We start from the raw sequence: 22,748 nt of genomic DNA, 5'->3' as shown, positions 1-22,748 counted from the left end.
TAGTGTGGAACATTGCTTATTACCTAAAAACTAACCTTTTTGAACTGCCGATATCATTGACCATCATAAAGATCATCTCACAATGAGACCACCCAGCAGTCGGATTTACGTATTCTTTTTATATTTATGGAACGTGAAGTTCAGAACTTAAATATCAACCAAAAACAGTTCGATGCAACTCTCAAAAGTTCTCGAGAAAATCGATTAGCGAGGAACGTGAGGCACCTTAATTCCGTAAAATAAAGAATATTTAAGCGACAGGCACAGTTGATCATTGAACAGGTTTGAAGAGTGATAGTCAGTTAACCAATGCGGGCCGGCCTGTGTGGCCGAGCGGTTCTAGGCGCTACAGTCTGGAACCGCGCGACCACTGCGGTCGCAGGTTCGAATCCTGCCTCGGGCATGGATGTGTGTGATGTCCTTAGGTTAGTTAGGTTTAAGTCGTTCTAAGTTCTATGGGACTGATGACCTCAGATGTTAAGTCCCATAGTGCTCAGAGCCATTTAACCAATGCGACGCTGATTCGAGTCTCCCTATGGCCTTTTTTCTTTTGTTTTATGTCTTTTCGCCCATACGAAATATATATATCAATTAATATAAAATTCATAAAATTTATGGAAATTAACACGTATATAACAATTATTTTTTAAAATGCAAGCTTTCTTGTCTCTAATTGCGTATCGCTAGCTATATTCTACTTTTCATTGCAAATATGAATTCTTTACTATCAATATTACATAAAATTGTTAATAAACAGTATTTAAATTAAAAAGAATCATAAATTTATTTACAGTCTTTTATAAGAAAATCGAACAGAAAAAAATATTTCCTATGGAGTCGGGTATGTTGCATCTGAGACGTAATTAGATAAGAAGGCGTGGATTTCCATAAAAATTAATATTAAATGAGTGTTAATTTCAATATATTTCATTAATTTTATATTATGTGGATATTGCAACGTAACCATGAAATTGTAATGAAGGAAAAAAAAGACGAGAGCGGAATTCGAACCAACGCTCCATTACCATTTTCCAACATTACCGAGTTAACCAAACTGCCTGTTGTGAAGAAACGCCTTCTTTTAGCGTTTTAGATTTCCTCAAGTTCCTTAGAAAACTTCAAAGTCGATTTTCATCAGAAATTTTCAAACCGCATCGAACTGTTTCGGAATACTGATATTTGCGTTCTGAACTTCACATATCGTAAATATAAAAAATTACACATTTCCGATTGCTGAGTGGTGCCCTTGTCACTGCAGAAGTCAGATCACGCAGCATAATGTCCTGGACTGAGTGCCCAGACCGACTTCGATCTGTATCATTTCATGGGCAGGCTCTTACGCAGGCTTTTCAAAAACTGTTGTTATGGGATTTATAATTAAAACTTGCTCGACATGTCAAATTCACTCGGCTTCGCTGTTAACCTGATTACAGATGACGCAGGAAGGCGACGACAAATTGTGCCTCTACAAATGCAGGCCTTCTCTTCAAACTGTGTTTGGCGTAAATGAAGACTCTGCTGGGTGCTTCCTACAGACCAAGTGTGAGTGAAATGTTAGATCAACAACAGTTAGCGACTCCATTTTTGCTAAATGAACGACACACTAGCGGTTCTTCTGTTCTGATGTTGTTGCCATTTTATACGGCACCTCCCTTAGGCGCTGGCATATATATATATATATATATATATATATATATATATATATATATATATATATATATATATATATATGTGTGTGTGTGTGTAGGAGGGATAAGGGGGAGAAGGCTCCTTGATGTTTGTTTTAGTATGCATGTACTAGTATCGTCCGAAATCCTATGGGAATCGATAACAGGCCAGTCGGAGGTAAATGGAGGAGTAGTGATGCACTGCAGCATGCGATAAATTGTAAATTTGAGCCGGTCGGAAATCATCTCCTATAAGCCCTAGTTCGAGTCCTGCTCCTGCACAAATTTTCGAATTTCACAATCGCGTCGCCAAAATGAACTATTCGGCTGGAAGTCACATATTTCGGCCCATCCCTTCCATTTATTTTCCAATTCTGAGTTTCTTGAGATTGTACCGTTTCGACTGTGTGAATTTCTGAAAGTGTAAAGTTTTTCATGCTCACGTTGTGTTATTCTGCCTGCAAAGTACCCTTATTGAGTAAAATTGAGGTCATTATCTTCTTGTCGTTTGAAGAAAAGTATTTATCAACTAGACATAAAAACTTATTCCCACTTTTGTCCTTAATTAAGGCAGAAAGGTGGTATTAATATTTTTCTTCTGTATATGAATTTCGTGGCACATTATCATTCTGTTTTACAGGAACTTTGCATTGTGGGTAATCTGACGCCTTCGTATGCACCAGAAATGAAAGTTTCCGAAACTCTATAAAAGCAAAAAAGCACGTGAGCTGTGGAGTGTATGTACCATGTAACATCATGCATTTATATCAAAGGTGGTTTAGCTGAAATTTGATGAAAAGTATAACAGTGAATGTCTGGTGGAACACAATAATACAAGCTCTTCCATTTCTATCTTGCAGACTGTAATCATCCACTGACTTGTTTGAGAGGTTATTCCTAATCCTTCGCAAAATTTCAATCTTGTGTCTTAGTAACGTTGTGGAACTTACCTGATCCGTTTATAACCCGTAAAAAAAGTCAGATCCAAACACCATCTCTATGATGGGACAATGATTATTAAGGAAACTTACTTAGACGTATTTCGTATGCTATTCATCATCAAGCCTTGAAAAAAAGCACTTTTTCCATCTTCATTAATCCTCAGAAAACAAATAAATATCCTCTGCAAATAAATATCCTCTGACATTAAAACTCTGTGACCGGAAAGTTTGTACATAAATTTACTCCTCCCTCTTGTCTACTTCGTCCTATGCTTTGACCACAAAAAGAGACAACCACGCTACTCCATTCTCTTCTCATTCTGTTCAGCTCACACGTTAGCAATGAACCTGAACCATAAAGTCAGCTGTTCACACAAAGCCCAAGCAGTTATTGTCCGCATTATTCAGACAATGACTTGTGTTTAAAAATAGGAGGAAACGCTAGACTCTCCTCGTCTTCTTGAAAAACAGTTTTATTTCAATCACTACAAGCGATTCTTGAAAGATCTATTCTAAATCGCTAATACTGACTGAAATGCAGAGAACTCTAGGACTCCTCAGAGCTTGGTTCTAGCAACGTTCGAATAATGTAGACGATTTTTATTAAATTCTTTTTTCTCTGATATATCATCCAAAATGAGAAGTGCCTGTAAATATTATATCGGCTTATGCTCAAATCACTGAGTAAATGTTAAGTGGAACCGGACTACAGAAACCACGAAAATGCTAATCTCAAATTAGCTGCAAAAACTCAAGAGTTATGTACCACATGGTGAGCAATTATAAGAACCCACGATTCCTGAAATCGGAGTCATTCATTGCAACTCCCTATATTTACATACAAATGAGATTTCGAAAAAACCGTTCACTGCAATTGACACTATCTTCAAACTTCATTTCGTGACAGTTTACATTCTTTTGATCTCTGAGGTTGTTATTAATACCTTATCCAAGACTGCCGGAAAAGCTAGTGAATTACTACTTCGGTACGAGTTTTAATTTACTGTTATTATGTTCAGAAACTGGCCAGACTTTTAATATTACACTAATGAGTTATACAGTCCAAACGAAATTAGTTGCATATTTCTGCTTATGTGCAAATAATCTGGTCGAACCTGGATGTCACAAAACGTGCTCTTGATCCGTTGTTATGATTCATCCATTTACACTGAAGCGTTAAGGAAACTGGCTTAGGCATCCATATACAAATACAGAGATATGTTAACAAGCAGAATACGGCGCTGAGGTCGGCAACCCCTATATTGCACAATAAGTGTCTGGAGCAGTTGTTAGATTGGTTACTGCTCCTACAGTGGCAGGTCATCAGGGCTTAAGTGAGTTTGAACGTGGTGTTTTAGTTGTCCCACGAGCAATGGGACACAGCATCTCCGAGGTAGAGATGAAGGGAGGATTGTCCCGTGCGACCATTTCTGGAGTGTACTGTAAATGTCAAGGATCCGGCAAAACATCAAATCTCCGACATCGCTGCGGAGGAAAAAAAAGAACCTGCAAGAACGGCACCAAAGGCGACTGTAGAGAATCGTTCAATGTAACAGAAGTGCAACCCTTCCGCAAATTGATGCAGAATTCTATGCTTCGCCATCAACAAGTGTCAGAGTGCGAATGATTCAACGAAACATCATCGATATGGGCTTTTGTAGCCGAAGGCCAACTCGTATACCCTTGACGACCTCACGACACAAGGCCTTACGCCTCGCCTGGGTCCGTCAACACCGACATTGGACTGTTGGTGACAGGAAACAAGTTGCCTGGACGGACGAGTCTCGTTTCAGATTATATTGAGAGGATGGACGTTTACGGGTATGAATACAACCTCATGAATCCAGGGACTCTGCATGTGAGCAGGGGCCTGTTAAATCTGGTGGAGGCTCTATAATGGTGTGGAGCGTGTGCAGTTGGAGTGATATGCAAGCCCTGATACGTCTAGATACGACTCTGACAGTAACACGTGCATAAGCAACCTGTCTGATCTCCTACATCCATACATGTACATTGTGCATTCTGACGGACTTGAGAAATTCCTTCAGGGGAATGCGACGCCCCCACACGTCCAGAATTGCTACAGGGTGGCTCCAGGAGCACTCTTCCGAGACCCAACACTTCCACTGGTCACCAAACTCCCCAGACACGAACTTTATTAAGCATATCTGTGATGCCTTGCAACGTGCTGTTCACAAGCGATCTCCACCCCTTCGTACTCTCGGATTTATGGACAGCCCTGCAGGATTCATGGTGTCAGTTGCCTCCAGCACTACTTTAAACATCAGTCGAATCCATATCACGTCGCGCTGCGGCAGTTCTGCGTGCTCGCGTGAGACCGACTCGGTATTAGGCAGGTGTATCAGCTTGTTTGGCTCTTCAGCGTATATTACTCGCTCATTGACAATGGTAAGTTTTGGAATATATCCCACCATTGTCATGGTGTTACTCCAGGGTTTTAAGGAGACAGAGGAAACATTGCGGACTCAACGTGTGATAATACTAGACTCAAATATCTTGACGGGCTATACGAAGTTATCTACTGTCAACTTGGCCTTGGCCAGTGAGATCGACGAGATCGACGCCCATCTCTGCTTTGTTATTCATACTAAACCACACAACTAAGTTAGGACATGATGTTCTGGTGAAATTAAAGCTGTGAGAGAGGTGGAGGTCTTTGGTCGTGGTTGAATAGCTCATGGAGTAGAGCACTTGCCCAGTTTCGAGTTCCATTGATTTTATAGGAAGTTTCATATCAGCACACACCTCGATGCAAAGTGCCAATTTATTCTGAAAGTCTCAACAGATTTTAAACGAAAACAATTTGAAAATAATTACGGGATGTGTAAGTATGGTTATCAGGTGATGTAATGACTAGAGGCGTATGTTGGGTGATACGTGGTGAAGTCTTGTAACACTGAAAGAATGAGCAAAATGATTACCTATTGACTGATCGTATGTGCCATCTTTCGCCATCTGCGTGTTTTCCGCTTACATTTCAGTATAGATTAGCAGCGACAATATCCCTCGTAGGAGCACTGGTTCTTCGTCATGTAAATGATTGTGTGATCCGACTGCAGACGAGAAAAATGTAATCAATGACGAAAGTTAAAACAAATTACGTTATTGGTCGGGCAACTACAGCTAAAAAACTTCTACACGATGTTAAGGACGATCAAGCAATTTAATATTAAAGATGATAGAATAGTCTATACCTTAACTGTGGTTTTATCCTATCACACTTGGGTTGTCATCTACCGTCCAGGCTCGTCTTTTGAATGTCTTTTGAATGTGTTTTGGAGATGTGAAACGCCCGCTACACCCGCAGGGCAAAACAGGTGCTCAGGATTGTGGAATGGGCCAAATAAGGTGGTAGTCTGTTTCACCTCAGAATTGTAATTTATTGCAATTTAGTAACACATTTAAACCAAAACGGCACATAGCCGAACCTTTACAACTATGAGTTTCCAAATCCAATTCTTTCTTGGCTGAAGGCCTCCAAACAAGAAGTCTTCAAAATCAACAAGATAAATTTCAGGTGACTGAAGACACGCAGTTGAAATTGCAAATAATATATATCACAGCTAGGCTGAAAGCCTCAAGGCAAAAGTGGATAGAGTAAACATAATGAAGGTGCAATACAAACGGCTAAAGGCCACTATTAAATTTCAAGATTTTAAGATATGTTACCATAATCTTTTAAGGCAGAAGGCCGCAATGTTTTTTTTTTTTTTTTTTTTTTTTTTTTTTGCTTAAGGCGAAATTTTATGAATAAGGCTTTAAGCGGCTGAAGCCTTACAGTTGATTTTCCAAAAATCCAAAATTACCTTAAACCTTTAAGTTTGAAGTGGCCGAAAGCACACTGAATGAAAAGGAAACGCAACGACAATAATTAAATTCAAGAATACGGTTTTCAGCGGCTGAAAGCCCACAATTGATTTTCCAAAAATTCAAAATACCCTGAACCTTTAAGTGGCTGACAGCGCACTAAATGAAAAGATAGCACAAGAACAGTAACTTTCAGCAAAATATCCACTTGCCTGAATTCAAACTTACTTATACGGCCTGAATGCACTTGATTTACATAAAACACAACAATTTTTTTTAAAAACCTTGGCTATAACAGATTACCAACAGACCATTAAAACCCATGAAAAGGACAGTATAGACAACGGCGTTCAGACGACTCCAGAAGGATGGGAAAGGGGGGGGGGAGGGGGGGAGGGCTGCCCTCGAAACATTAACATTCGCTTAGGTGAGACAGGTGGTAAGCCAAACTACACGTGATCCGTCGGCAATCCAACCAAGAGACAGTCACGGACCAACCAACCAAACGACTCGCTGGCCACTAATTGGTACTTGAAAACTCAAAGACTAAACTGTGACGGACGTGATTATCCACAACGAAATATGTGTTAAGCTGTCAAAACTACACACCGTGTTGGGCAGCGACAGCAGGCGATGAAAAGACACTGCCTGAAATTACGTTAGTGCCTATGGCAGGTAACCGGAACAATAACGGCCACAACGCAGAAAATTCCGCTGGTACACTTGAATTTGAAATAAGGTAATATATTTAACTCCACCCAAAAAGAACACTGCCTGAATTTACGTCAGTGGCCAGGGCAGGTAACCAGAACACTAACTGCCACAAGGCAGAAAATTCCGCTGGCGCACTTGAATTGTAATGAACCAATATAGTTAGTTCCACAGCACTGCGTCTCGATTTCACCACTACAATCACTCGGTGTTGCTCACAGGAAAAGCTCCCCAACAGTGGACCACCGAAATGAACGACACCACATGAACGGACGTGGCTTGGGTACTTAAGACACCACTCAACTCTGACGTCCTGGGTCGGTGAGCCACGAAGCTCGTAGCGATTGGACAGCTCCACACACACTCCGACACTGCGCAGGTACCGCCTTCAGACCCTGCCACCTGCGCTACACGGAGATATCCTCCCTGGTCCTTACCAACCGACCGACGACTCTCAGAATGCCGACAACATCTAAAATAGTCGTCAATGGAAATAACGCCAACTACACACACAACGTGACAAACACTTGCACGAAGACCTGATCGATACCCAACAGTAACTACGCACGCACAAAGACAAATCGGGAGGCGATATACACACACACACACACACACACACACACACACACACACACACTACCGACTCATGCACGATCGGCGAGCCTAAACGCCTAGTCCCGTAGGACGACCGACCGACGGTCTACCAAGACCGTGGCCCGGCTCAAGTGATACGTAGTGGCAATGGTCGGGCTAGCCATGCCGACGCAGGCCTGTCAGCTCAAACCCGATTGCACTTGTGCAGCATACCAGTCCCCGGCTGGTAGGTCCGGACTGCGCTCCAGACGCGTTCCAACTGACTGGCAGCATGAACTCGCGACCCGAACTCGCTTACGACAGACAACGGCCGGGAAGTAATAGCAGTCGAGCAAAGATACTACGAGAGGGGATACATCGATACGCGGTGCAAGCGCCGCTCATGGTCAGGCAAAACAGCAACTCAGTGACACCAGTAATTTTAGTGAGGTGGAAGTACCTTAAAAACAGGGTGTAAGATACATGATGGCGGGAACATGAACGACACACAGCTCAAGATGTATTAGTTACCATGAACGGTTTTGATCGGATGTCCATCTGCAGTTTCATCCAAGGTTTTACTGAGGACCAGTAGTATTACCTGAAGGTATATCTCTAAAATGGCTCTGAGCACTATGGGACTCAACATCTTAGGTCGTAAGTCCCCTAGAACTTAGAACTACTTAAACCTAACTAACCTAAGGACATCACACACACCCATGCCCGAGGCAGGATTCGAACCTGCGACCGTAGCAGTCCCGCGGTTCCAGACTGCAGCGCCAGAACCGCACGGCCACCGCGGCCGGCTATATCTCTAGGGTATGAACCCGTCGTCATACAGCGTGAAGACAATAAACAGTTATTGTGGATCTGGACTTTCAATCAATTTTGGTGTAGATTATTTAACCTTCTATGGTTTTAAATTGCTTCATTGTGCTTCACATTACGTGCAATAATGAAATTTGCAGCAATACTGAGGATTTTTCAAACGAAAGTTACCCAGATTGAGAATTCCCGTGCTTCTGGCGTCGGTAATCTGTTTGGGCTACAGTCAGGAGTAACACAATAACGTTAACCTTACAACCTTCAGTCATGTTTTATAATACTTTCGGTGACACATAGTTGTAGTGTGCTTCTTCAGATATGTAAAAACAGACATTAGAATTACAAGTTAAAATAATATACTTCAACTGTTTGAACTGAAAAATTGGGATACAATACATACAAATACCCGTTCATAGGAGACGTGCGATTCCATGTTATCTAATAGTCTCAAAGAAATAATTACATCAGTTTCGTCATGATGTGGAGTACTACAAGGAATAATTGCCTCTTGTAGTCAATGTTCTACTTAATTTCTACTGCAACGCGTCAAGAACAGAAATGGAAAGAACCTGGAAGAAATGATGGGAGTCTTCAAATATATCCAGAGGAACCGTAGTCTTCAATTTAAAAATCTTTAAAAAGGAGCCGTACACCATCCAGATCTCAAATGGAGATATGTATAAGAACTAAGCATGGTACTTTCACACCATAACAACTATTTTAACCGTTTGCTAATTAAATTTAAAAATCATGAGAAAGTCACGGTACAAATGCAAAGCAATTTAAAATATTTAGACATTCCCTTTTCTGTAGATATTCATTGTTTTATGACAAAATTGAAACTGTTTGTAGACATTAAACGACATTTGTCTCAGAAAGTTGTTTAAAATAATGAAATACATCTTTTATTTCCGTTCTGGCATTTCGAAAAATTTCTTTCATAGTCAGCTGTGGCCCGATTACCTTATATATTTTACAATGCTTGAAGAGAATTTTCCTCAAATATATTTTAAACTTTATAGATAAAAACTGAAGATGATCTCAACCAGACTGAAGAATAACCATATCTTTAAGGACTTAGTAGTTCGAAACTCGTAGTTTGTATTGAGATGAGTGTCTTACGAGCTTTTATACATACATAAACCATGAAAGTATTTGGCTGGCCCGTAAGTCCTGGCTGTGTTTTAAGTGAATATTTTACGTGTAAGAAAACTGGAAAGAAGTTTAATATTATTCGACAGACAATGATGTGCTTCGCAAAACAGCATGTTATATTTTTTATGCTAACATACTTTCCGTTGTTTTCAGGTCACTACAATGGAGTATCACGTCTACCAAAAGAACGTTTTTTGACGACCTTCTTTTTACGTTTAATCGAGGTGTCGAAGCTATAGAAATTTTCTCGAGAAACTTGTGAAGTGTATGGAGATGAAGCGATTCCTCATAGGAGAACTAAAAACTGATTTAAGTGGTTCAGAGACAGAAATTTTGATCTGAAAAACTTCCGTGATCAACCATAAACTGCTTGATCGGAGTCAAACAGTGAATGCCGAACTCTCCCTCCAACAAATATAAGAATTCAACAACGCTATCCAGTAAAAGCAACGTAACTGGCAACAAGTTCTTCAGCAACACGGCAACGATTTACATCACCAAAGAAGCCATTCAGACGCCTGGTAGGGACGTGCTGCTACATTCTCCGCATTCTCACAACTAGGCACCTTTGGATTTCCATGTGTTCCGATCGCTCTAGATCGGACTGCGTGGCGTCTCGTTCAGTAGTGACGTACAACTGCAAGAGTGGATGGGCGATGTCTACGACTGGAAACCAAATGGTATCTGTCACTGACATACTGAATTGCTTGTTGAACATTAGAAAAAACCTGGACTTACTAGCCACTCAATAATTGTGCAATGCACTTAAGTCAGATAGTGGAGAATATGAATTCTATACATACGTTGCCGTGCAGGTTCATTGGCTGCAGTTCCTAGATATGTGACTTTGCTAGTTCCTCCAATCGCCCTCTGCAATACCACTAACTAATTCCGCATAGTTCCTTAACACTTTGCAGACAAAATATGTTGTAACGAATGTGAAATAATGGCAACAATGCGAGATCCAGGTGTACCAGCTTTTCTTACAAAAGGGATCGATTAATCCCGAGATGATGTTGGGGAAGCCTTCTTCAAAAAATGACTGAGCACTGTGCGACTTAATTTCTGAGGTCATCAGTCGCCTTGAACTTAGAACTAATTAAACCTAACTAACCTAAGGACATCACACACATCCATGCCCGAGGCAGGATTCGAACCTGCGACCGTACCGGTCGCTCGGTTCCAGACTGTAGCGCCTAGAACCGCACGGCCACTGCGGCCGGAAAACCTCCTTCAAAAGGTGAATGATGGACTGAGTGGACGTGTGGGGAACTCAGTATTTCTTACTGGAGAGACCTTTCGGCGAAAGCTTAGTGTCTGACAGGGATCGACACAAGATGCTATGTGGGAAAGCCGTTATCATTCAAAACAGCTACCCGTCGCCTCGGCACGTATACAAAGAGGTCTTGCGTTGTTTTAAAGGGAATCTTATATCACTTTTCTAGCAAAACAGTAGCGAGTACAGTAACGATGATGGAGGTGGATAACGATCGCTCATGCTCCTGAGAGAGGCTCTAGCCGTATTGACTCGTGAGCACTGCCCATCGGAGCGGCCTACAGTTTAAAACAATAAAATATTATTTTGCTAAGTCAATGTCTCCATGAAAAACATAGTCGGTACGCTGCATTTACGTAGATGTTCAACCACCAGTGATTACTCAAGACCAGTGTAGCGCATAAACTTATTAAAGACACAGCGCGAAAAGTCAGACCGTCACCGAAGGAAAGCCTTTCAGGGAACGCAATCTTCAACTGGTCGCAAATACAAGATTTTTGGTATTTTTATGGTGGCCCAGCAGAAAGTTTGCACCCTGGAATCAGAAATGAAAAGCGGAACTGCCCAGGAAGACGCGTATATTTGCTGGTAGTGATAATCGCCATCAAATGATAAGGGTGAGGTAAGAGAAGTTCAGCGCTCTGGAACCGCAATAAGGGGATGTGGATCAAAATCGCCGAGCCATGGAGTGGAAAAGAACCTTTGCACCTGAACGTCGTTTGGACACATTCTGTGTCGAAGGATTTGTCCTGATCCGATACCACATCGATTTCAGTCCATTGCATACTGTACTAATTCCCATTGTACTTTACGTGGGACTTCATTCCAGTCTAACTCTCATTTTCGCCAACATTCGACTTTATTCCGATCTTGGTGCCCGCCTTCCGACTCATAGTGGTGCTGCTTTGGCAGTCTGGTTCCCTACTGATTAGTGTGTTTAATCTTCCGCCTACGAGTCTTTCCCATAATCATACCCGTCCCATTCAATTTCGGTTCCATTCAGTTGCTGTTTTACCCCACTTCGGAGACAACATTGTGCTACCTGAACGGCGAGGAGTACCGACCGAGTTGCCTCAGCCTTCGGATGAGGGTCTCAATCCGTCTCGCGCGCGTACAAGGACTAAGTCGTTCAACTGAGGACTGCTGTCAGCCATCGGCCAAGCGCTGACCTCACGCCCCGATGCATCAGAGACGGCAGACCACGAGATACAACAAGACATGGGTCACCGATCTCCAATCTTCGCCGTCTGCAGGCAGTAGATTAAATTGGATTGGATTATATTCAGTTTTTGTTCCATAGACCCAAAAATTAGATGATTGTCATGGATGTGGAACATGTCAGAAAGTATAATATAAAAAAAAGGTAGAACATCTGAATACAATAAGCACTTCCCTGATTATTTATCAGGATATTGTACAGATATGTGAATACACTACAGTAAACTGGAACTGCTAATACTTACAGAATTAATACACTGCCAGAATGAAACATGGTTATCCACTTTTAATAAATTTATCATACACAAAGTTCCTAATTTGACTGTTGTGACCAAGTGCTGTTAAAAGTGAAATCCAACAGACTTTTTTTACTTACGATGTTAAAATATTTATGTATAGAGTAGTTGCTTACCAAAGAGTCGTTTAAACCCTGCTTCAACTGTGCTTTATATAAAACCACATTTTTAATGGTTGCTGGGAAGTATTGAAAATATGTATTCCTAAGCACTGGAAACATTTTTGGATCAAAGGAAGTGATTTTGTCTTTATGGGGAATTTTGTTACTCCTAGTACAGATACAATGTATTCAGCTTTTGCTTGGAAACAGAGACATATCATTTGCAACAAATTTTGTTAAGGAATAAATATACTAAGAAGCAGTGGTTAGAATACCCAGTACTTTGAATATGTTTCTACATTATTTTGTTGAATTTACATCACAATTGAGAGTCATTACACGCTTTTTCACTCTAAATACTTCTGCTCAGCTTGACGGGTTACCCTAAGTGTGATCCTATATGATATAACAGAACGAAGGAAAGTGAAGTACGATGGTTTTCTTGTATTTACATCTCCTACATTTGACATCATTCGCATTGCAAATATAGGCTTGTTTAGGCGCTTCAGCAGTTCTGTAGTATGAACTTCCCAAATGAATTGATTATCGAGTTGTAATCGCAGAAATTTACTGTCAATCTCATCTATCGGCATGTCTCCATATGTTAGGCACATCCTGGAAGGAAATCTGTTACAGGTTCTGAACAGTATATAGTAGGTCTTTTCAAAGTTTGATAGTAAATGCGATTAAAACCATTCATTACTGTCAGCGAAAAATTTACTAGCTGTAATTTCTAAATCTGTACTTCACTTGCTAAATATTCCAATGTTTCTACCATCTGCAAACAAAACAAAGTTAGGACCTTGCAATGTAATAGACAAGAAGTCATAAATGTACCCGAGATAAAGCAATGTACGCAACATGGAACCTTTCATTCCCAGTGAGATGAAGACTAATTGCTTACTCCGCAAGGTATTTCACAGTGACGACCTTTGTTTCCTGTTGGTTAGGTAATAACTGAACTAATTTGCGGCACTGTCAGTGACACCATAATACTCTAATTTACATAAGAGAATGCTGTTATTCACTGAGTCAAAGTCTGTAGCCTCTAATTTATAATATAATGAGCTATGTACATTCTCAATGTATGTGTAAATTGCCGCTCTACATCAGAACCCCTAAGAAACTCAAGCTGTGAGTTGGGTAAGATATTATATGCAGTCAGGTGCTTAAGAAGACCTCCTGAACACAACCTTTTCGAATACTTATAACAAGTCGTCAAAAGTGAAACTTGTCGACAGTTTGACAAATTCTCTTTACTCCTTTCTTGGGAAGAGGTTTAAATATTCAGCTGATAAGAGATTGATTACATAAATAACTTAAGACAGAACTCAACTCACATGGAAAATCGTTGCTTAACTTTGTTGATATGTTACTTTAACCACTAGAACACTTTAAATTTAGGGATTGTATGATGGTTGCTACTTATTTGGGGGAGGGGAGAGGAATTGAATACCAGACGTGGTTAGATCAAACCGCCATGTTAGCTCAACAGAGAAATACATAGCTTTATACAAAACACAGTCACAGTGCTGTGTTGGCCTAGTCAAAGCACTCTGGAATTCAGAACTCTTATTGTATTTTTCCTGTTTCAATAACTTTGTTTTTTAAACTACTATCCCTGTTCACGTCATTATCGTTCAGATCTATTGCTCACGTTCAGGATTAGAATTCCTATTTCAACGAGAATGTGACATTTTGTTTTTGTATGTCCATTCTTTCAATTGATTTGACAGCGTTAGTTAAGGCCTGAAGAAGATGTACAGAACCACCGAAACTGGTAGCCATATAATAAAAAAATCGTGCGATTGGCTGTATATGTTCATTCTATTAAATAAGCGACATTTTGGTTGACTGATGAAAATCAAGCCTGGCGCTCAGCAGATATTTAATAATTCAATATATCTCAGCGTATTTTCAGTTTGCCACATTTTTAGCGCCCTACATGGGGCATGATATAGCAGCAGGAGTATGAATCCACTTGTTCTGCAGCCACTTCGTCGACTTGAGAGTAAATTTCTCTCCTTATTTAATTGAAGCAGTTTCTCATTCGGCCTAGTGCGGCTGGGAGACTTCTCTATATTGAAAATTTTGTGATGCTAAGGATCTACAACATCTACATCAGTATCAGTAACGCTGGTGATTTTGTTTTACCGTATGTCTAGCACTAGCAATGACGGTCGCTTTGACCTCTGCGGCCTAAGTGAACGTCAATAGCTCTCTGATCCTGAGACTTTATAGGATTGTCCTTATTTAAGCGTATTACTAAAAATGTTAAGCAATTAAATGATTATCGCTGTGCGTAAGATATCAGGAAGATAGTCAATGTAATAATCACAGAAAAGCGGAAAGACTCAGTTAATTAGTTTTTTTTTGTTCCATGGATCGTTCACACTATAAATAGTAATGTGGTGGAACGAATCGTTGTATGTACCCATCACAAATTAATTTGTAAACATGTTAACCATTCATGTACACCATTCAGATTTCTTTGCATAATGTGAATTAGTAATTCCTATCCACCACTTTTTACATCGTACAATAACAGTAATTCTTCTATGGATTAGATAGAAGGAGTTTCAAAGAGAGGCTCTTTCAATTTGTTTTTAAAATTTAATTTGCTGTATTTCAGACACTATATAGCGCTCCGTAAATGATAAAAAATTGAGTGGGAGCAGTGTGTCCCAGTTTTTCTGTTAAACATTTTTAATGTAGCGTAATGAATGTTATACTCCCTTCTGGTTCTGTAATTATGAGCGTCATTTTGAACTGCTGTGGATTATTTACGAGAAAATTCATGAGGGAATAAATAATTTGTAAAGCAGTGTCAAAACCGTAATACCTTAAACAGAATTCTACAATATGGTCATGGGCGAGCAACACATATTATTCTCACAACGAGTTTTTCAGAAATTATGACTGCCATGATTAAAGAAGTGTTATCCAAGAATATATTTCTAGATGATATTACTGAATGAAAATACGTAAAAGGTGTCAGCTTACTAATTTATCCCTTTTCAGGATTTTCCAATGCTTCTAAGAGCAAATGTGGCTGAACTGAGCTCTTTTGGGGGGGGGGGGGGTTCCAAAGTAATCTTTGTACAGTTTAAATTCCCATTAATATGGACATCTAACAGTTCTGAAGTTTCCACACTATTTGTTATATCCTCACCTAAAGATACACTTATCACTTTTGTAGTACCTCCAGATGGCAAAACTAATTAGATTGTACCTTTACCAAATTGAGAGTGAGAAAACTAGTCAATCATAAGCACACTGTTTACTGTTAATTCTGTCGCTGTATGTATGCCTGGATGTATTATAATACTAGCGTCAATCCCAAAAATAATTGTGTTAGTAGTAAGGGACATCGTTTATACAAATGAACAAAAAGGACCTAATATTGTGCCCTGGGAAAAATGTTATGTGATTTTACCCTGTCAAATTAATCTCCTAAAATTCCATTGGTTGAATTACTAAAAACAACTTTCTGCATACATTTGTCTGAATATGACATTTTCCATTATTGGCTATACCTTCAAGCCCATAAAACCTCACTTTATCAATGAGAATATTATGACTGTCACAGTCAAATACCTTATATAGGTCACTGTTTTGTTATCTAATACCTGTAAATTTTGTGAGTAAAGATGTAAATGGCATTCCCTGTAGAGCAGCTCTTCTGAAATCCAAATTGTGATTTACTGAGGATGTTATTGTTGGTCAGGTGCGATAATATACTAGAATATGTCACCCAGTCGAACACTCTGGAAAATGTCAACAATGACAGGGGTCTGTTGTTGCTGACACATGTCCTATGGCCTTCTTACAGAAGCGCTTAATAGCAGCATATCTCAGTCTCTCTTGAGTTAGTGATGCATTACACATTTCAGGTAAGACAGGGCTTATTATTAGGGAGATAATCTTTAGTATTATGGAAACACAACAAACACAGAGGGGAGCTTATATTTTAAATTTATATAATTTTATTAATTTTAGTGGGGGTAGTTGGTGATTCATTCACATCACTGGGTCTTATGAGACTTGTTTTTCCAACAAAGTGCTGTGATTTTTCTCTTGAACTGATTTTCCTATGTTTTCTACTATATTTAAGAAATTATTATTAAACATATATGCTACGTATGAGTCATCATTCATAGCACTTCCATTTAATTCAGTAGTTATGCAGTCCTGTTCTGTGCCTTGTTGTCCTATCTCTCATTTCAATACGTTTCATATAGCCTTAAGTTTGTTTTAGGTATTTGTAATTTCTGACGTAAAGTGCACGTTCCTTGATTTCTATAATACTTTCTCTTAGTAATTTTGAGTAGTTTTTTAGCGGGAAACTTTCTGCAGGACGTCTGTTTGTGCTTACCGAGAGATACATTCCCGTTTTCCTTTCAAATGATACGAGTACTTTAACGCTTCTAGTGATCCATGCTTTCTCCTTGGCAGTTTAATGTCATATCTGATTCTGTTATGAGGAAGGCTGTGAATTGCATCAAATTTCATGTCAGTATTTGGCTCATTATAAATTTCATCGGATTCCATCTCTTGTAAACTATTCTTAAAATATTTTTTCTGGAACAGTTGATTGTTTCAACCGGTTATCACTGAGGAGTACGAATTGTGTAAGACACTACCTTATTTTCCCTAGCTTACTGGGCATCACGATTAGAGGCAGCATTTGTTACTGTAATTTTCTTGGTTTGAGCCTCATCAAAGGGCACTCTGCAGGTAGGGCCCTGCTGTCTTTATTCAACAATGTTAGAAAGTTAATTACTGATATCAAATATGGGATGCAAACATCTCCAGATAGTTTTTCCTATCAGAATCTCTTACAAAATATGTATTATAATTACCACAGGCTGTTAAGTGCTTGCTGATTCTGAGAGCTTGTACAGTAAGGAATCAAAATTCCACATGACAGTCCAAAATTTCTCAGTGGGGATCTATATGCAGTTACAATTAAGAGTGAAGCACTTTCCAATATTAATTCATAAGCACACACTTCTACATGCTGATAACTTCAAAATCTACTTTTCTCAATGTTTTTGAACTTCTGTTTTGCGTTAACAGGTGTAAAAACTCCTCCCTTCCCCTTATTAGCTCTGCACTGTAGATGGGAAGTTTATACCTCAGGATTTTTAAAATATTTTTATTTCAACAAATTTTTTTCACTGAAATTCATTTCCATTTTTTAATGAATGCGTTGGACAGTCATATGTTCATTTTTTTTCAGTATTATGTATGGTGTCCCTGATTACAAAGACATTCTTCTTCCTGTGTACCAAAAATCTCTGCAAGCAAAGATATCTGTTTAGGAGTGACTGAGTGCCATTCCTCTCAAACGCGTGCAATAACCTCTTATTTGCTGCAAGGACGAGGTTCTTTGTATCCTATTGTCTGGTCCAGTTATGCTTTACAGGGTTTAGGTCTGCTCCTTCTTTCAGTTTTAGCGTGCAGAAACTATCAGTCATTAGCCTTTCACAAAATCCCTGACGATTAAGACTGTTTTCTTCTGACAGCATGGGTTTTGTTGGCCTCCAGTAACACAAAGTATAACGATTCTTCTATCAATAAACAACGTTTAAGCAATTTTAGCGTTAAACATTTTGCTGGCATGAAATCCCTGAATCTGGGAATGCTTATTTTCATGTTTTGACCCCAGTTATTAACGATGGCATCATTAAAATTTATGAAAGTTACAAAGGAACCACAGAGCAGTACACAAACAAAGTTCAAAAAGAGGTTATAGAAGCAGTGTGTAAATCCATGAAATTCCAGAAAATGAAACATTTACAACCCTGTTCTTTTTTTATCTGCCTAATCATTACTTTGCGACAGGTTGATTATTTTTCTGTTCCTTCATTATTCGAAAACACAAGATAACCTAAAAAATTACTGATCGACCGATTTCTGCTTAGAGTAAGATCACCACAATAACATCACTTGACAGAAGCAGCCAATCAACAAAGTCGTAAATTTCAAGACATTACACATGGGTAAAAAAATTAAAATATACTCCAGCATAAATGGTGAAAAAACTTTAATGTGATCATTAGCAGTCTCATTTTAATCTGGTGAGTAATTTTTAAGAGTCCACGTTACGCAGTCTCAAAGCTTAGGATCAGTCAGTATATTTCTACAGTTAGATTTCATTATTTTCATCATTGAAAACGCGGCCTCACCAAATGATTTGATCCAGAAAATCGATAAAACTTGTCACAGTGAGATTTTACAGTCACTAAGTTCAAAATTTGTCTCCATTGTACTAGAAAATTTCTTTGTCATCAACTCTCTAGCAACAACTGTTTTCAATTCAACGTCTTCATGAACTGTTCTAAAATGGCATTTAGTATTTCCTTTTTTTAAGTCTCGTTAAAGTAACTTGTCATTACATATAAACGTGTTTATACTTTGTTACTAATATATGTTCTAACCATTATCATGGAAATGGTGTGTTTTTCGGTGCACTGCGGCACTCATTTTCTCACTAATACGTTAGTAAATGAGAGCTGTAACAGTACAGGTACGTGCATTTCCAAGTTGCGATCGTCAGCACTCGACAGAGGTCGGGAGACTGCACAGTAATGCTTTGGAGATGTTCATTGCCAACTGTAAAGCATACTATTCGCTGGCATTGACTACGTTGACGCTGAGCTGATCTGTTGATGTGGTACGTGTTCTGCCGTTGCTTCGATGACGATTGTTTCGAAAATGAGTGATTAGACGGTTATTTAACATGACAGTACAGATAGCAATTTCAGTTTCGACAACACAAAGTATTTTATTTATCATTACCTGCGTCGTGCGCGTGGTTGTTTCGTCGAAGCTCGGAAACAGAGATTTGTGTTGCGTACTAGAGGTGGAGATTGCTACCCCTCCCCCCTGCACTGCATCTCATCCCACAACGAATACTTAGCGTTCTTCCCGCTAATCAAAACCCACATTCACGATGCGCCAACTTACAGTTCGCGACTAGTAACCTCACCATAAAGGAGATTGGACTGTTGCTTGGTGCGAGCGTTTAAAGACGGCGAAATGCAGATGGAGGCGAACAGGAGGAGACAGTGTTATAACATTTATCGCTTATAAATACCATGCAAAACGCTCATTGTCAACCAACTGTCTTTTCACAGAAGCACCTCATTTAAACTGATTTCGGACAATGATTTTGAAAGATGGTCGTGAACTGGTCGATTGCGATCGAGGGATTCAGCGCCTCAGTTTATTTTTTCATATTTAATGTCTTTAACCCTGTGGTTATGTGGTGCTCCAATAACCAAAGTGCCGCTAACTTTTCAGAGCTCGCTAAATTTTCCAAACCGACAAGAAGTTTTTCTATCTTATTACTCAATCGTCTAGTAGTCGGATGAAGTAATCTAGTCTTACTTTTCTGTGCAATCTTAAGCCATTTGTGTCGCTTCTCTGTTATTCTGACCTATTTCATAACAGGGTAACTGAATTTTGATTCTGAGTCGCAAAGGTGGCTCTCTGACAACAGGGGTAGGCCGGGTCCATATATCCCCCTCTCCCATTTCTAACACCAGTTATTTAACACACTTGTCACCTTAAAGTAGCCTTTCGAACCTCACTGCACAACTGTACATTGTGGTACTTCTTAGAACTTGTACTGTACCTCATGGGCCGTTCTGGAATCTCGCCTGACACCTCCCTCATCCATTGTAGGTCTCCAACTTTTCATTGTAACTGAACAGTTTCGACGACAGAATAACTCAAGGAAATGTTACCAGAAAATCAACTTTAGATATTCACACGGAGCCATTACCCTGGAACCTGTTTGCTCACACACGTGACTTTTACATGAGTAGCACTACCATTTACATTCTACACCAGTTTGTGTCTCACGGCGGACCAATCTGTAACTATAGTACACAGGAATTTCCGGTATTAAAAAGCAATTGAAGTTACTCAGAACGAGAGAGAATATGAGGGAATTTCGGATTGATTTTACACTGAAAGCGCTGCAGAATCAGTGTATCCATGTTCGTGTTTACCGAGAAACATCTGATAGAAAAGAAGTGCAGGTCGCTAATGTATATATCAAGTGAATTAAAGAAGTTAAATAGTTTGCGATAGAAAAGTATTCGTCAAGCCTGACTGTGGCTGATTTCTATATGTTAGTGTACGAATTTGACATTCCTGTCGGAAAGAAAGGTCCTCCCAAATATAATCGTGGGTAGGATATACATCTCGCGTGAAACACACATCACGAGAGGTTTGCAATTCGCACTAGACTCTAATTACAAAGGACCCAGGTTCAAATCCGCATCCAGCTATTCAGAATTGAGGCCTCCGTTTTGGTTATCCGTTTTGGTTCAAGAATGGTTCCTTTAAAAGTATTTGGCCTACATCTTCTCCAATCTTAGCCTGCGATTGGTCTCTAATTAGGCAATCCACAATCATCCGTCCTTTCTGTGCACTTAACAAAATTCTATTTTTTTATGGTATCCTGCAAACAGTAATGCCATGTAGGTGGACTCCGAGAGCCTAGGTCTTAGAAAGGCGTACTGCAGTGTTGAGAGGAAACCGAAACATAATGAATGGATTAGTCTCTTGAATGTGTGATTGGCTAAATGGAATTTTGTCTCCTAAAGGTCAGGTGGGGTATCTGGATCATAATTTTACAAGGTGATTTCATAATTTGTAAGTTTTATTCATACGAGGGGCTCTAGAAATTTATATTAAGGTTGAAGAATACTTCTTTTTGCAAGTATGTCATCTTCACCATAATGTAATTGGATTTGGTTTCTTTACTCAATTGAAGGAAAAAAAAGGAAATCGTGTTGTGCCCATTTATTCCTTGAAATGGGGTAAAGCGTCTACAAGGGCTTCCGTTTATTTCAGCCTTTTTTTAGTGTGAGCTGGATTCAGGAAGCTGTTGGCAAAATTGCAACAGTTACTTTTAAATACCACATTAGAGTTTCTGTCATTGCAAGAGAAATTCTGCATAATGACTGGGTGAAAAAGTAGTCATATATAGGAATAAGTCTGCTTTCATTACGAAACCAGAGGAGAATCAGAATAAAAACTTATAAAATATATTAAGAAGCGTTTTATAAGTCACTTTAAATCATAATGAAGCTGACTATATCTTTTTATCTAGAAGAACTGCTTTAAATAATTTTTGACCGCTAATTAATATTTTGGAAATGTAGGATACTTATTTTGTGGTCGTTGCTTGGAAATGACGATTGAGAAACATGACATGATACCCAGCATTTGTTCAGTTTTTCACTTTTCCTTTGAACTGCCTGAAAAAGGAGCAATTCTGACGATCCATAAACGTTTGAAACACAATATACACCCACTTATTTCGGTTTCATGTCATGCTCATCTCAATAATTTACAAATACCTTTCCCACATGACGACTAAGCTCTTAACGGTGGCGTTATCAGTAGTATAATTTAATATTTTCCAAGTCCGTTTGTGTCCTTTCCTTAAGGCTGAGGGGTAACTGTTCCACTCTTTAAAGCTTATAACCAAAAGGACAACACATGTTGGCAGTAACATTCCAGGATTCCACAAGTTTATAATGATCATGTCTACATTATGTAAATATCAACATGCCACCACGTTGTTATGCATATTTTGAACTACAGTACTGAAAAATATGCCTCACGAAAGCCAAAACAATTATAGCCGTTAGACAGAATGCCGGAAATCTTTCAGGAGTGCCAACAACTTGAAGAGAAATTATCCCTGAACGATTTGTGGAAGGAAAGATAGTCCTTTGTCCCAGAAACGCCAACTGATTCTGCATTTTTCTCGAAGAAACGTACACAACAAAGAAGCGGAAAAAATAGTTTATCAGGTAATATCAGTGTCATTCCCCGACTATTGCTCTTAGGGAACTAGCGTCTCTGTTTGATTATGAGGAATATTGCAAATTTGTGGTCAGGTCATATGGGACCACACTACTTAGGTCATCGGTCCCTAAGGCTACACACTACTTAATCTAACTTAAGCTAACTTACGCTATCGACAACACACACACCCATGTCCGAGGGAGTACTCGAACCTTGACGGGGGCAGCCGCATGGACCGTGACAAGGCACCTTTTGACCGCGCGGCTACCCCGCGGGGCTGATTATGAGGAAATTAAGTGAAAATATTTCAGTTTTCTCAATGC

General features: G+C 39.4%; 1 non-coding gene across 1 annotated transcript; it reads left to right on the top strand.

Moving 5' to 3' along the window:
- Positions 1–319: 319 nt before the first annotated feature.
- Positions 320–403, top strand: Trnas-gga. Its single transcript is given in 2 exon segments — positions 320–359; positions 369–403. It is a non-coding gene; the product is annotated as a tRNA-Ser (tRNA).
- The last annotated feature ends 22,345 nt before the right edge of the window (positions 404–22,748 follow it).

The sequence above is a fragment of the Schistocerca americana genome, chromosome 8 (assembly GCF_021461395.2).
Source record: "Schistocerca americana isolate TAMUIC-IGC-003095 chromosome 8, iqSchAmer2.1, whole genome shotgun sequence".
NCBI classification, from domain to species: domain Eukaryota; kingdom Metazoa; phylum Arthropoda; class Insecta; order Orthoptera; family Acrididae; genus Schistocerca; species Schistocerca americana.
The sequence above is the reverse complement of the archived record's forward strand: the minus strand, read 5'-3'. Positions and strand labels throughout refer to the sequence as shown.